This window comes from Vombatus ursinus, unplaced genomic scaffold (assembly GCF_900497805.2).
Source record: "Vombatus ursinus unplaced genomic scaffold, bare-nosed wombat genome assembly UNPS02000577.1, whole genome shotgun sequence".
Taxonomy (NCBI): Eukaryota; Metazoa; Chordata; class Mammalia; order Diprotodontia; family Vombatidae; genus Vombatus; species Vombatus ursinus.
The window spans coordinates 25,045,131-25,059,111 of NW_020940355.1; positions in this window are offsets into that span (position 1 = coordinate 25,045,131).

Genomic DNA, 13,981 nt, shown 5'->3' on the forward strand with positions numbered 1-13,981 from the left:
TGTAAAATGAGCTGGAGAAGGAAATGACAAACCACTCCAGTACCTTTGCCAGAAAAACTCCAAATGGGGTCATGAAGAGTTGGACAGGACTGAAATGACTGAACAACAACAAAATAGTAAAAGCTATTTATGTGTTCTGAATCTCAGGGAAGATAAATCTATTCATGAAGTTACTATATCCACATATTAACACATTAATTATCTCACAGAGAAATTATAGCTCTTGCAGAAAAGTTTTTGACCAGAAGGGAATTATTTTTGGGCATAGACTAATTCAGGAATGGCTCTTTCCATGAGGATCATGGGTTTCATTCCCTTAAGCCACCTCTTCCTCTCTTCTGATACCCTCTAGTATCCTAAATCATGCTATAAATTGAGATCCTCCCCTTGGGCTACTCCCACCCCCTCCCCCAGCTTAGAAATGGAGTAATAATGATGGTTAAGTTAGATATATATACTTTCAGTGCTGTGCGGTGAATAGACAGAAATGCATGTGTGTGTGTGTGTGTGTGTGTGTGTGTGTGTGTGTGTGTGTGTACAATTTATAAATTGATGTTCAGCTTTTCCTCTCTTTATGTTTTGAAAAATGTTTTAGTATGTTCTTTAAGAAGGAGTTCAATTGCTAAAGGTTTTTACAGCTCGTGACATTTTCCCTCTTGTTTTGCTCGGTTTGTTTGGCTATTAGTCAGTTACCCATGGTTACACTAAAGAGGAGGAGCCTGGATAGTCATTGTGATGACTTGTATTATGAAAATTGATGACAGCATTGAACTTGTTGCAAACTTTGAGTTGTTTTTGCTTGTGTCTGGATGTCACATCCTTCCTTATACCAATAATTCTTTAACAGAGGTTTGGATTTGCTATGCTTTGTCCAATGTGTAGATGAGGAAATATATTCACAAAGACAACCAGTTCCTTAAATAGTTCTTGTAAATTGTTTAGGAGAAGTGGAGTGTGTATTTCCCAGTACAAAACATGCTTTGGGGAGTGTGGAATACTGGAAAGATCATTGGACTAGGAGCAGGCACATTTCTAGTCCTGGCTACCCCATTTACTGTGTGTGTGACCTTGGGCAAGTCATCTCACTTCTCCAGGTCTCAGTTTCCTTATCTGTAAAATGAAGGATGTTGGCTCACTTCATCCTCAAGGGTCCCTCCCGTCTGCAGATCCTTTGACCTATGCTTTTCTATGTCCTGATTTCAACAATTTTTTGGTATATGCAAACATTGACTTGAAAGCATTCCAACAGCTAGTGAGCATGTCTGGCCATGCTCTTAGGGGTGTGGAGGTTTTTGTTTTAATGAGTTGTAGTGATATATACATCTTATAGATGCAAAATATTGTGGGGTATATTATCCTATTTGAGTGGAAGAGAACTGGTTCACTATGCTTTTATATTCTTTTATTTGTAAGACAAAGGAAGATTCATAATCACTCTTGAGTTAATGTCTCTGTTATCAGGATTTAGTCTGTATTTTCTTCAAGGTAGAATGCTCAGATGCAAATCAATCCTTTGAAGGTGCTCATAGCATCCCTTTCAGTATTAAGACATATATAATCCCCATTTATTTTAATTCTGAAGTCAGATGCTTGATTTCAATAAATGAAGTGGTTTCAATATGAGGATTTTAAACCATTTTAGAAATCTATACTCTCACCAGAATACTGCTTTTAGAGTGATGTTAGATTTTCTGGGAGATGCTCATTGGCTGTGAATCACTTCCTCTTTGTAACCTTGCTGGCTCTCAGCCTGACTTTTGGAAGGAATGGAGGCTGGTATATGGCCTAAAGGGCCTAAGGTATATGGTATAAGGTATAAGATATAAGGTATATGGCCTAAAGGGCTAAGAGAGGATTAAATGATCACTGAAAACATCAAGATCGTGAAGGGCACAGTTCACCTCATTTATTCACCTTTCCATTGATAAACCAGAATCAGTAGACCAGAATCGTGGCAGAATCAGTCAGTGGCCATATTGCTACTGACCAAAAATAATACAGGAAGGAAACAAGCATTTTTAAAACATCTACTAAGTGCCAGGCAAACATTATCCTGTTTGATCCTAACAATAACCCTGAGGAATAGGTGCTATTATTATCCCCATTGTACAGTTGAAGAAATTGAGGCAGGCAAAGGTTAGGTGACTTGCCCAGGGTCACACAGCTACTAAGTGTCTGAGATTGGATTTGAACTGAAGTCTTCTTGACTCCAGGATCAGTCTCCCTTCACCCACTGTACCACATAACTGCCTCTAGTTAAGGACAGTGGAACACCTTGTTGGGCTAAGAGACGATGAGAGAGAGAGAGACAGACAGACAGACAGAGATGCTTTGGCCCTCTGAGGGGGGTAATTAATTGCTCCCGTATTTACTTGTAGAATTTCATAAGATAGCCACCTTTACCAGCTGCTGGACAAGAGGCAATATTTTCTGACATATTGCAGATAAGTCAGCTGAGGGAAGTTAGAATTACCTCCCTGCCTTTAGAATATTGCCTCGAGAAAGAAGAGCTGGACCAAAATGGAAAGAGAATGATCCAATGGGAAAATTGTAAAGCTGGCAGATGGAAAGGAACAACATGCCATAGCAGTGGAACATCTGCATGATTGGTACTACATGAATACACATGCTAGTATATGTTCAGAATAGTCTGTCTTTGAGATTCAGAACCCTTGGGGTTAGGTTTCTGTTACATGTCACTCTGTGAAATGCCCAGTCAGAGTACCACTAGCATTCTTCCATAATAAGGGCTTCTTAACATTTGGTGTTAATTCTCCAGCAAACTAGATGCACAGCTTTACCAGTAAGGGGCCCTGGCACAGCTATTTGCTTTAGCAAAAGATCCTTATCTTTCCTGTTCTTAGGCAGAAGTATAGTGTGAAACATTGTTAAATTATGGAGGACTAAAATAATAGGATGACAAGGGGTCATAAGGAAGTAGAAAAGACAGGTGACAATGAGTGAAAGTCTCTACATTCCTTCCCATCCTCCACAACTTTGAGTTAACAAGGCAGGTGCCAGAAAGTAATTAGTCCAAGAAAGACTTTGTAGTATGCTGATATTTCCGAAACTATTGTTTATGCAATCGCCAACGTGGAGCTATATGGAAAAGTTCTTCATTTTCCGACAACTATCTCTGTATATAATTGTATCATGAATTTTGTTGTAAAGTGATCAGAAAGGGTAGCATTTGTAATATGTGATAATCTCCTATTGTTTTAAATAGTTAATTGCCAATAAAGTCATTTTTACGGATTGATGAATTGCTCTTTTTTTTTTCTTAAACAACAAAAAACAAAGTCAGTGACATGGTCTTGATAGTTTTAGAAATACTTCCTACTTCTGTCCTATCCCTTTTGAGAGCAAGTTGCTGCTTTGGCTGCCTACTTCCTTCCTGACTGTATGTGCCCTTGAAATCAAATCTTTCAGTGTTCAGCCAGCCTGTAGAAATCTGCAAAGAAGGACAAGTTCTGGGGGTGGGGACCGTTCTCCTGGAATATGTAAATCCAACATATAACAATCTGCCTTTTCCCACCATTCCCACCCCCCTTTCATGTCTGTTTTAAGATGTCTGTTGTAAGCATGTGTTGTTTTTTTTTTTTATCACGGAGACTTACTTCTCTTTCCCTCAACAAGCCTACAGTAACAATGGAGGGGATGTAGGTTAACCAAACCTTCTTAACGTGAAGTCTAACGTAAAACTGTTTGTGGAACAAAAAACACAGGATGGAGGTGAAATCCCCTTGGCCTTTAAGGTGTCAGCCTGTATTGTTTACAACTTCTGTGAGGGAGCCGGAGGTGGGGAAACACCAGACTCGTCAGGGCTCTTTTAGGAAAGAGAGACGCTTGCAGTCACAGCTTCCACTGCAAGGTGCGCATTCCCCTTTCTGATGTAAGAAAAAAAAGAGGGATTTCTCCTTTTTTTCTTCTTCTTCAGTTTTATGCCATTTATTGACTGAAATGACACCTTAACTGTACTGTAGAGCTAAGTGGTAGCTGTAGCTTAACTAACAATGTGGAAAATAAAGATTTGTTGTCATAGACCTTTTATTTATTATTATAAATGTTTTACTTTATATTGGAAACTGGAAGCTTTTGTCAATGGAGTTTGCATTGACTGGGCCCAGGAACCCCCAAGTACTGGAAGTAGATACCTTGGAGGCTGATAAAGTACCAACTTTTATTTCTATTATTTCATTGGCACGGGCACTCTTCCCTTGAAACAGGTCACAATTCCTCTGAACCTTAGCAGATGGTATCATTAATAGATATAGCCAATCAATCAAGTATTTAGTATGCATATATTATGTTCTAGGCACTATGCCAGGCACTCGGCACACAAAACCCAAAGTAGTTACTACCTTCAAGGAACTTACACTCTATAGGAGGAGACAACATGATGATAGTTAACTAACCTTTATATAGCTCTTCAAGATTTGCAAAGTGTTTTACGTGCATATATTTACATACATATTCCCCTCACAACAACCTTGTGAGGTAGGTGCAATTATTATCCCCATTTTACAGATGAGGAAACTGAGGCTGAGAGAAAGAGAAATTAAGTGACTTGCCCAAGCTAGCAGGTTTGTGAAGTAAGATTTGAACTCAGGTCTTTCTGACTTCAAGTCCGGCACACTATTCACTAAACCAACTAGCTACTTCTATGTTATAAGCCTTTTATGTGTGTTTATGTATATGTGTGCATATAGACATTTTGTGTGTATATGTATGCATATGTAAATATAAATACACATATCTATATATCTATATCTATGTACATTTGCAAGCTGAGCCCCAAAACTCATTGATTTGGGTCTCTCCTCATTGGTGGATATTAGTGCCTGAAACCTGCTTGAGGAATCAATTTCTTCAGGCTTTGAGTTTCCAGTTTCAAGAAATTAGATGGATGATGCCAACATCTACCTAAGTTGCTGAAAGTTTTCTGGGAAGGAACAGACATGTAGAAGTTCAATCATGTTTCCATTACCAGCTTGCTGCACTGAGAACTTGAGGAATTTCCCCTTGGATGAGATCTGGGTTTCTCTCTTTCCCTCCCTCTGTCCCTCCCTTTCTCTCTCTCTCTCTCTCTCTCTCTCTCTCTCTCTCTCTCTCTCTCTCTCTCTCTCTCTCCCTGGGCTATCTTGCTTCAGCCTGTATTGTCTAGGATATGATCATATATATATGCTTTCTCTGATTTCTGTTTTGCTGTTGACTTGGATAAACGGGTTTCTTTGCCACTTGCTATGTGTGTTCAGTGAAACAGGCATTCGGTGGGAAGGGAGTCAAGCCTTGGACAAAGAGTTTGGGGTCCTCCCCACTCCTTTCCATTAAGAAATAGAAATCAGAACCTTATTGAACTGAACCTTAAATTTACATCCTCTCTAGACTAATAGCAATTAAGGGAGCAGATAGATATAATTCTAATCCAATATCCCCTGAGGAGACCAGAGACCAGGCTCTGGCCCCAACCTCCTGTTTCCTCACCTGGAAGGAATCAGAGTTTTCCTTGTAGAAGGGTCAGAGACAGAGATATTAGAGATAAATCTATTCTGGTCTCTCTGTGAGTCACACATGACACCCTTTACACATTACCTGCAAAGTCACCAACATTTTCTTCTACTTACTTAGGTTGGCTTTTGGACAATGTGATTGCAATATGTCACCAGATCAATACTTGAAGTCTTTCTAACATGGTGGGCTCTGCCAACCTTATAACAATGCCTTGAAGAAACCATAACAAGGGATTGATCAGAGGAGAATCTTAGTGAAGGCTAACAGAGTGGGCAAAGATGTGCAAATGGAATATCTTTCTATTTCGTGTCTAAACTTTCTGTACCTGTGGTAACTTGAACTCTGCTAATCAAATGCAAGTCCTGTATCAGTTGATCAGAATGATTTCAATTAGCTTAACAAATGTTTATGAGCATTTAGGAGGAGTATCAGGATGCAGGTAAATAGTTCTCTTAAATAGTTTAAACCATTCCCAGGTATGACAGTCATAGAAAAAGCTTCTCCTTTCCAATATTTCTAGTGCTTTCTTGAAGCTTCATTGAGACGTAGGTAATTTGTATGACCTGATCTGCCCAGGTCCTACAGAGGCAGAGGGCTATGGGAGTTAGAAAAGCATTAGTGTTTTCAATAACTCCCTGACCCTGTCAAATCAGTGCGAGTTACTAACCGTACTGGGGGACATACTACTGGCACTCTTAAGTGTGGAATAGGTAAATGGAATTCGGTCACCCTAACTTGAGAGTTGAAGATTAGATAGGTGAGTGACAGGCATGTGAGGAGTTCTTCGCAAGCTATGAGAGAGATGCTTATGCTGCTTGATGGGTAGAACTATGAACCTAACTAAAACAAAAGAATCAGAAATCTGTTATAATAATAGTAACAACATTTATATAAAAGTTTAAGGTTTGCAAAGTGCTTTACATATCATTTTCTTTGATTCTCACAACAGCCCTTGTGATTTACGTGCTATTATTCCCCCCATTTTACAAATGAAAAAACAGAAGCTGAGAAGTTAAATGATTTGCTTTGGGTCATACAGTTAGTGTCTGAGGCAGAATTTGAACTCAGGTTTATCTCTCACTCTATTCAATGTGCCACTTCATTGTTATTGCTGAGTATTTCTTCAGTCATGTCTGACTCTCCATGACCCTATTTGAGGTTTTTTTTGGCAAGATACTGGAGTGGTTTGCCATTTCCTTCTCCAACTCATTTTACAAATGACAAACTGAGGCAAATAGGGTTAAATGACTTGCCCAGGGTCACACAGCTAGTGTCTGAGGCCAGATGTGAACTCAGGAAGATGAGTCTTCTTGACTCTCATCCTGGCACTCTATCCACTACACCACCTAGGGCCACTTAGCTGCCCCTAACAGTCCAGGGGCATGTTGGCCACTCATTGTAAGAGCTGTAACACTTTCTTGAAAAGGGAGAATCAGAGAGTAATAACAACAGTATGGGAAACCTGATAGTAGCAGTGTGGCTTAATTTTAGAATCTCTAAGATTAATAGGAGCAAGAGACTGAGATAATATTGAACTCCATACAGTGTGGGTGAGAGAGACTGGGGGCAGAAAAAGGGAGAAAAGAAGAGAGGGAAAGGGGGAGAGAGGAAACAAAAGAGGGAAGGAGAGAGAGGGAGAGAAAGAGGAAAGAGGGAGAGAGGGGAGAAGAGGGAAAAAGGAAGAGGAGGGAAGGGGGGAGAGAGAGAGAGAGAGAGAGAGAGAGAGAAAGGGAGACAGACAGACAGACAGAAGGAAAGCCCAGAGCTGTGGAGCAATGAAGCACTGAACCCACATATAGAGGAGTAAACCCTAACCTGGACCTACCTCCATTGTTACTGTGAGTCTTGTGGGCCGTGAAGGTCTGAGAGTTGAGGAGTTGGACTCTCTAATTACCACAGGTATTTTCCTTTCATGGACGGGGTTCAATCCTAGGGTGATGCTGTAAGTCTGGAGTATAGGTCCCTGAAAAAATCTGTGTGTGTGTGTGTGTGTGTGTGTGTGTGTGTGTGTGTGTGTACTTACTGGAGGGATTGGTTACTTGATTCCCTAGCAACCCCAAGTTCTTTTCTTTTTAAAAAGTTTTATTGACATCTTTTTTTTATATCACCATAGTTTTCCTGAGTGAGCCATCCCATATAACAAAAGACATTTTTTTAAAGACAAAAAAAGAAGAAAACATCAGCATAAGTGTTCAATACATTAAAAAAAAGCATGAAAATATGTGCAAAGTTGTGTGGTTTTTACTTCAGTTTTGAAGTGGACCATAACATCAGGAAGATGATGCTATGACTTGCAAGTGAATTGAATTTAAGTGAGAGAGGGCTGTGCAAAGTCCAGCCTCACTTTCTCCTCCAGAGCCATCTGGGTCCAGAGGACAGATATAGATCAGGATAACTTGCATATTTCCCATCTCTGCAAAGGGGTGATGTGGGAGTATCTTCTCATATCTCTTCTTTCAAACCATACTTTTTCTTTGTAATTTTGCAACAGCTTTTTTTTTTGGTGCGTTTTATTATTTTAATTTACATTGCTGTAGTCATCGTGTATATTATTTTCTTGGATCTGCTTACTAAGAGAAAAATATGGGAAAACCTCGATGTTAAGGTGGTGTTGTAAGTTTGGAATGACTATGTAGATCCTTAAAAAAGATAGGGTCCAAAAAAGAGAAAAATGTTCTTGGTAGCCTATGGGCTTGAATATGAATTCTTGTTGTATTTTAATGAAGATTGTTTTCTGTTGCAGGTCTTTTTAGCCTGAATGGCTGAAGGAGAACTTAATGTTCCTATACTGAAACTGGAAATAAATAAAATTTAGATGTTTTTAGGTCCTGAACCTGAGTTGGGGCAAAATGAACCATAGAGATAAAAATATTTTAGTGTTACAAAGTGTACCCAGGGAGGGAACTTGAAAGGTACCTTTAGAAAACAAAACCCCATGGGGAGAGAGAATTTGGTGTACTTGTGATGGAGAATTAACAAACTTAGGATGCCACAAGCCCACTTCTGGAGCTTGGGATTGGGCCAATTTAGGATGAAGGAAGGCAGGACTAGGGAAGGAAGAGTTCATTTGGAGTGTGATGACTGGCAGAAGACATTTTCCATCTGAAATCTTCTTATTTTAACAAATTATTTTAAAATGTATTTATTTATTTTTAACATTCCTTCAAAAAATTTTTGAGTTCCAAATTCCCTCCTTCCCTCCAGCTGCTGCCCTCCCCATCGATAAGGCAAAGAATATGATATGAATTATACACATGAAATCATGCAAAACATATTTTCATATTAGCCATGTCACAAAAAAGGAAAACAATAAAGTAAAAAAAAATCATACTTCGATTTGCACTCAGGAATTTATCAGTTCTTTCTCTGGAGGTGGATAGCATTTTTCATCATGAGTCCTTCAGAATTGTCTTGGATCATTGTATTGATCAGAGTAGTTAAGTCTTTCAAAGTTGATCATTGTTACAATATTGCTATTACTATGCACAGTGATCTGCGTCTGTTCACTTCACTCTGCATCGATTCATATAGGTTTTCTTAGGTTTTTCTGAAGCCATCCTTCTCATTATTTCTTGTAACACAATAGTATTCCATCACAATCATATACCACAACTTGTTTAGTCATTCCCCAATTAATGGGCAATCCTCTCAATTGCCAATTCATTTTCACCACAAAAATAGTTGCTATAAATATATTTGATCTCTTCAGGATACAGACCTAGTAGTTGTATTGCTGGGTTAAAGGGTATACACAATTTTATAGTCCTTTGGGCATAGTTCCAAATTGTTCTCCAGAGTGGTTGGACCAGTTCAAAATTCCACCAACAATGCATTAATGCCCCTATTTTTCCACAACCCCTGCAGCATTTGTCATTTTCCTTTTCTGTCACATTAGCCAGTCTGATAGATGTGAGATGGTACCTCAGAGTTATTTTGATTTGTATTTCTCTAATCAATAGTGATTTAGAGCATTTCTTCATATGACTATAGTTAACTTTGACTTCTTCTGAAAATTGTTCATATCCTTTGACCATTTATTGATTGGGTGATGGCTCTTATTTTTATAAATTTGACTCAGTTCTCTATACAATTGAGAAGTGGGGCCTTTGTCAGAGAAATTTGCTGCAAAAACTTTTAATATTAGTTCATTGTCTATGATACCTTCTAGCAGAATGTAGTTTCCCTGATTATCTCCTTTAATTAGATCTATTGTTGCTTTTGCTTTATCTAAGATATTCCTGCCTTTTTTTTTTTACCTCAGTTGAAGCATAATAGATTCTGCTCTAGCCCCTTATTTTAACTCTCTGTGTATCTTTCTGTTTCAAGTGTGTTTCTTGTATGTAACGCATTGTTGAATTCTGGTTTCTAATCCATTCTGCTATCTGCTTCTGTTCTATGGGTGAGTTCATCCCTTTCTCATTCAGTTATGATTACTAACTTCGTATTTCCCTCCATCCTCTTTTTTTCTGTTTATTCTACTTTTTCTCTTTTTAACTTGTCCCCCCTCAAAAATCTATTTTGCTTCTGATCACTGCCTCCCTTAATCCTCCTTCCTTTTTATCACCATCCCCTCCCCCCTCCTTTTCTCTTATCTCTCTTTCCTCCCACTTCCCTGTTGGGTAAGCTAGATTTTTATACCCAACTGATTATGTATATATATGTTCTTCCTTCTTCAAATCAGTTCTATAAGAATGAGGTTCAAGTGTTGCACGCTATTCTTCCCCCCCCTCCCATTTCCCCCTTCACCATAAAAGCTCTTTCTTGTGTGCCTCTTTTATGGGAGATAATTTCCCCCATTCTTCCTCTTCCTTCTCCCTTTCCCCAGTGCATTCTTCTTTTTTCACCTCTTCAATTTTTTTAGGTCATCCCAACATAATCAACTGATATGTGTGCCCTCTGTCTATAAAGACTCCATCTAACTGCTTTAGGAGTTACCATGTATCATCTTGTCATATAAGAATGTAAACAATTTAATATTACTGAGTTCTTATGATTTCTCTTTCGTGTTTACCTTTCTATGCTTCTCTGGAATCTTATGTTTGAATGTCAACATTTCTATTCAGCTCTGGTCTTTTCATTAGGAAAACTTGAAAGTCCTCTATTTCATTAAATACGTATTTTATTTTTCTTCTGAAGGATTATGTTCAGTTTTGCTGGGTACATTATTCTTGGTTGTAATCCTAGCTCCTTTGCTTTCCGTAATATCATATTCCAAGTCGTCTTCTCCTTTATATGGAAGCTGCTAAATCTTGTGTAATCCTGACTATGGCCCCATGATATCTCAATGTTTTATTTCAGGTTGCTTGCAATATTTCATCCTTGATATAGGAGCTCAGAAATTTAGCTATAATATTCCTGGGAGTTTTCATTTTGGGATCTCTTTCAGATGCTGATCAGTGGATTCTTTCAATTTCTACTTTACCCTCTGGATCTAAGATATCAGAGTATATTTTCCTTTATAATTTCTTGAAATATGATATCTAGGCTTTTTAAAAATAATGGCTTTCACGTAATCCAGTAGTTCTTAAATTATCTCTCCTGGGTCTATTCTCCAACTTAGTTGTTTTTCTGATGAGATATTTCATATTTTCTTCTGTTTTTTCATTCTTTTGACTGTTTGTTTCTCAGTGTCACATGGAGTCATTAAATTCCATTTAACCAATTCTAATTTTTAAGGAATTATTTTCTTCAGTGAGCTTTTGTACCTCTTTTGCCATTTGGCCAATTCTGTTTTTTAAGGTGTTATTTATTCAGTATTTTTTGTGCTTCTTTTACCAAGCTGTTGATTTTCTTTTCATCATTTTCTTGTGTCGCTCTCATTTCTTTTCCCAATTTTCCCTCTACCACTTATCTCTTTCTTTAGCTCTTCCAGGAATTCTTGTTGTGTTTGTATCCAATTAGTATTTTTCTTTGTGGTTTTAATTGTAGTTGTTTTCACATTGTCTTCTCTGTGACTATTGTAACTTTTTGTGGTCAGGTCCTTTTGTTATTGTTATTGACTCATTTTTTTCAGCCTATTTCTTGACTTTGAATTTTATGTTGAAATTGGGCTCTGTCCCCAGCATGGTTGTGGTGGTGTTGGGAGCTGTCCCAAACTTCAGCCTTTTTCTACACTGCTGTTTTCAGAGACAGTTCTTGGGGTCTGCAAGTTTTCAGTGCTTCTAAGGTGGTAATATCCTGGGAGAGGTGTGGTCACTGCTCTCCAGGTCCATGCTGAGGTCTTTACCCAGGAAGGGCCCCTGTTCCTCTGTAGCCACAGAGATTTGAATCCCTGCCATCTTGCAGCCACAAGCACTGGTACTCTTCTCCACCATGGAACTGCAACCCAGATGTGTATGAGTAATAGAGTGGCCAAACAGCAACCAGTTGTGTATTCAGTGTCGGCTCAGAGTTCCCTGTAATCTCTTTCTGAGCAGTTGTCCACTTCCCTCTACCATCTCTTGGTTGAGAGCTCCTGAAGCTGCTGCTGCTGCTGCTATTGCTGCCTTCAAGGCCCACCCTAGCATCACAGACCTCTTCTGACAATCTCCTAAGTTGTCTTGGGATGGAGAAATGTCTCACCCCAACCTTTTGTTGGCTATGCCCCTTCAGAATTTGATTTGATGTTTTATTTTAAAGTTTTTTGGAAAGAAATATTGGGAGATTTCAGCTGGGTTGCTGCCTCTATTCCACTATCTTGAGAATCATCTTAATAAGTTATTCTTTCTAATAAGCTCAGTTTTTTCTTACCTGCCAAAGGAGTACAAGAACTGTCGATTCTCAAAATTTTTGTACCCTGGGACAAAGCGCCATTACTGTCCTCTGGTTATAGGATACTTATAGAAACCTAGGATCATAGATTCAGAGCTGGAAGGGACATTGAAGGGCATTGAGTTGAACCATCTCATTTTACAGATGAGGAAACTGAGGCTCAGAAAGGTTAAATAGTTCTTCCAGATCATACAACTATCAATTATCTGAGGCAGTATTCAAACCCAGAGCTGCCTGATTCCAAGCCCACTATGTCTTGCTGTTTCTGATTATTGTAGAGCCTCCAAAGCTGACACTGGGAGCTCAGAGCTTTAGTATGTAATTCATGAGTTACACTTGTTTATACTACTAGTCTTCTTGGTAAATTCTACATTTAGTCCTAAGGTATTAAACTGTCACAAATTCCAAAATAGTGCAGTTAAAAATTATAAATTTTTTGCTGCATTTAACTCAGTTTCCTCAAGGCTATTTGGGACCTTAATAATAAAGTTCTTTCTCTAGAACAGAAAATCTAGGAGCTCAGAAATTTAGCTATAATATTCCTCCCAGGGCTCTTTATTTAGAGGGCATCCATAACACTTGCAGTCCTGTAGCAGTATAGATGCTACAGAACTTAGAACTTAGCACAAATAATTAGTTAAAAGAGGGAGCTACCAGATGGAGGTTGTGGTGAGATCTTCCCTAAAACATTCCTATGGTGGTTTTCCAGGTAGTAGCTTCTTGGTGGTGTCCTAGGGTCCCTAGGGTCTCTGTCTGTCTTTTCTGGATTGCTTCTGTCCCTACCCCTGCTCCCACTGAGAACCTACTTTGTTCACTTGCCCTAGGCTCAATAATTCCTGATTAAGGCTCTGCCTAGGAAAATGCACTGATTTTCTCCAAGACCCCATCATTCTAGTGTAGTGAAAAGGATGCTTGATATGTGGGCAGAAAACCCAAGTTCAAATCCCATTTCTGCTACTTATTCCTTATGTGACCGTGGAGAAGTCACTTAATTTTTTGGGGGGGGATATCATTTTTCTAATTACGGGGGGAGAGGGTTGGACTAGATGAACCTTTCTAACTGTTTGCTTCTATTATGTGTGAAAAACCAACTTGGGCATACGGTTATCTTCGTAGGTCCAGATAAAGTAGGGTAACTTCTAGCCTCTCAAGATCTGTTTTAGTATGTCTCAAGCTTTAGAGGAAAGATCTTCCAATGTCTAACCTGAATTTCTAACCTCTATTTCTCTTGTCCTCTCAAGTAGAAATGGAGCGTCTCCACTAGCATCTTCTATAAAATCCCTTAATATTGAATCTAGCCTCAATATTTTAGACTAATTGGGAGGTCACTTGGTCTGAAATGGTTGGAATTTGCTTAAAGACATATATTTAAAAGAAGTTCAGTGTATCGCTTGCAAAGACATGCTATTAGGTAATGTTGGCATAATGTTGAAAGATGAAATCAGTAGTAACATAATTTTTTTTTTTTTTTGCGGGAGAAGGGGTCTTTATCCTTGATTTCACTGGTGTAGAAATTCCCTACACTGATGTAGGTTGGCATCTTATCCGCAACTTACAGTCTTAGAGCGTTGACTCGTCCAGGGTCACACCATATGAACTCAGATCTCCTTGACTCCAAGGAGAGCTCTCTATACATATTGCCAGATTGCCTCTCAACTTCTAACAAACAAGATCATCCTAAAGTGCTTAAAAAATGTTTGAGTCTCAACTGGGTTGAGTA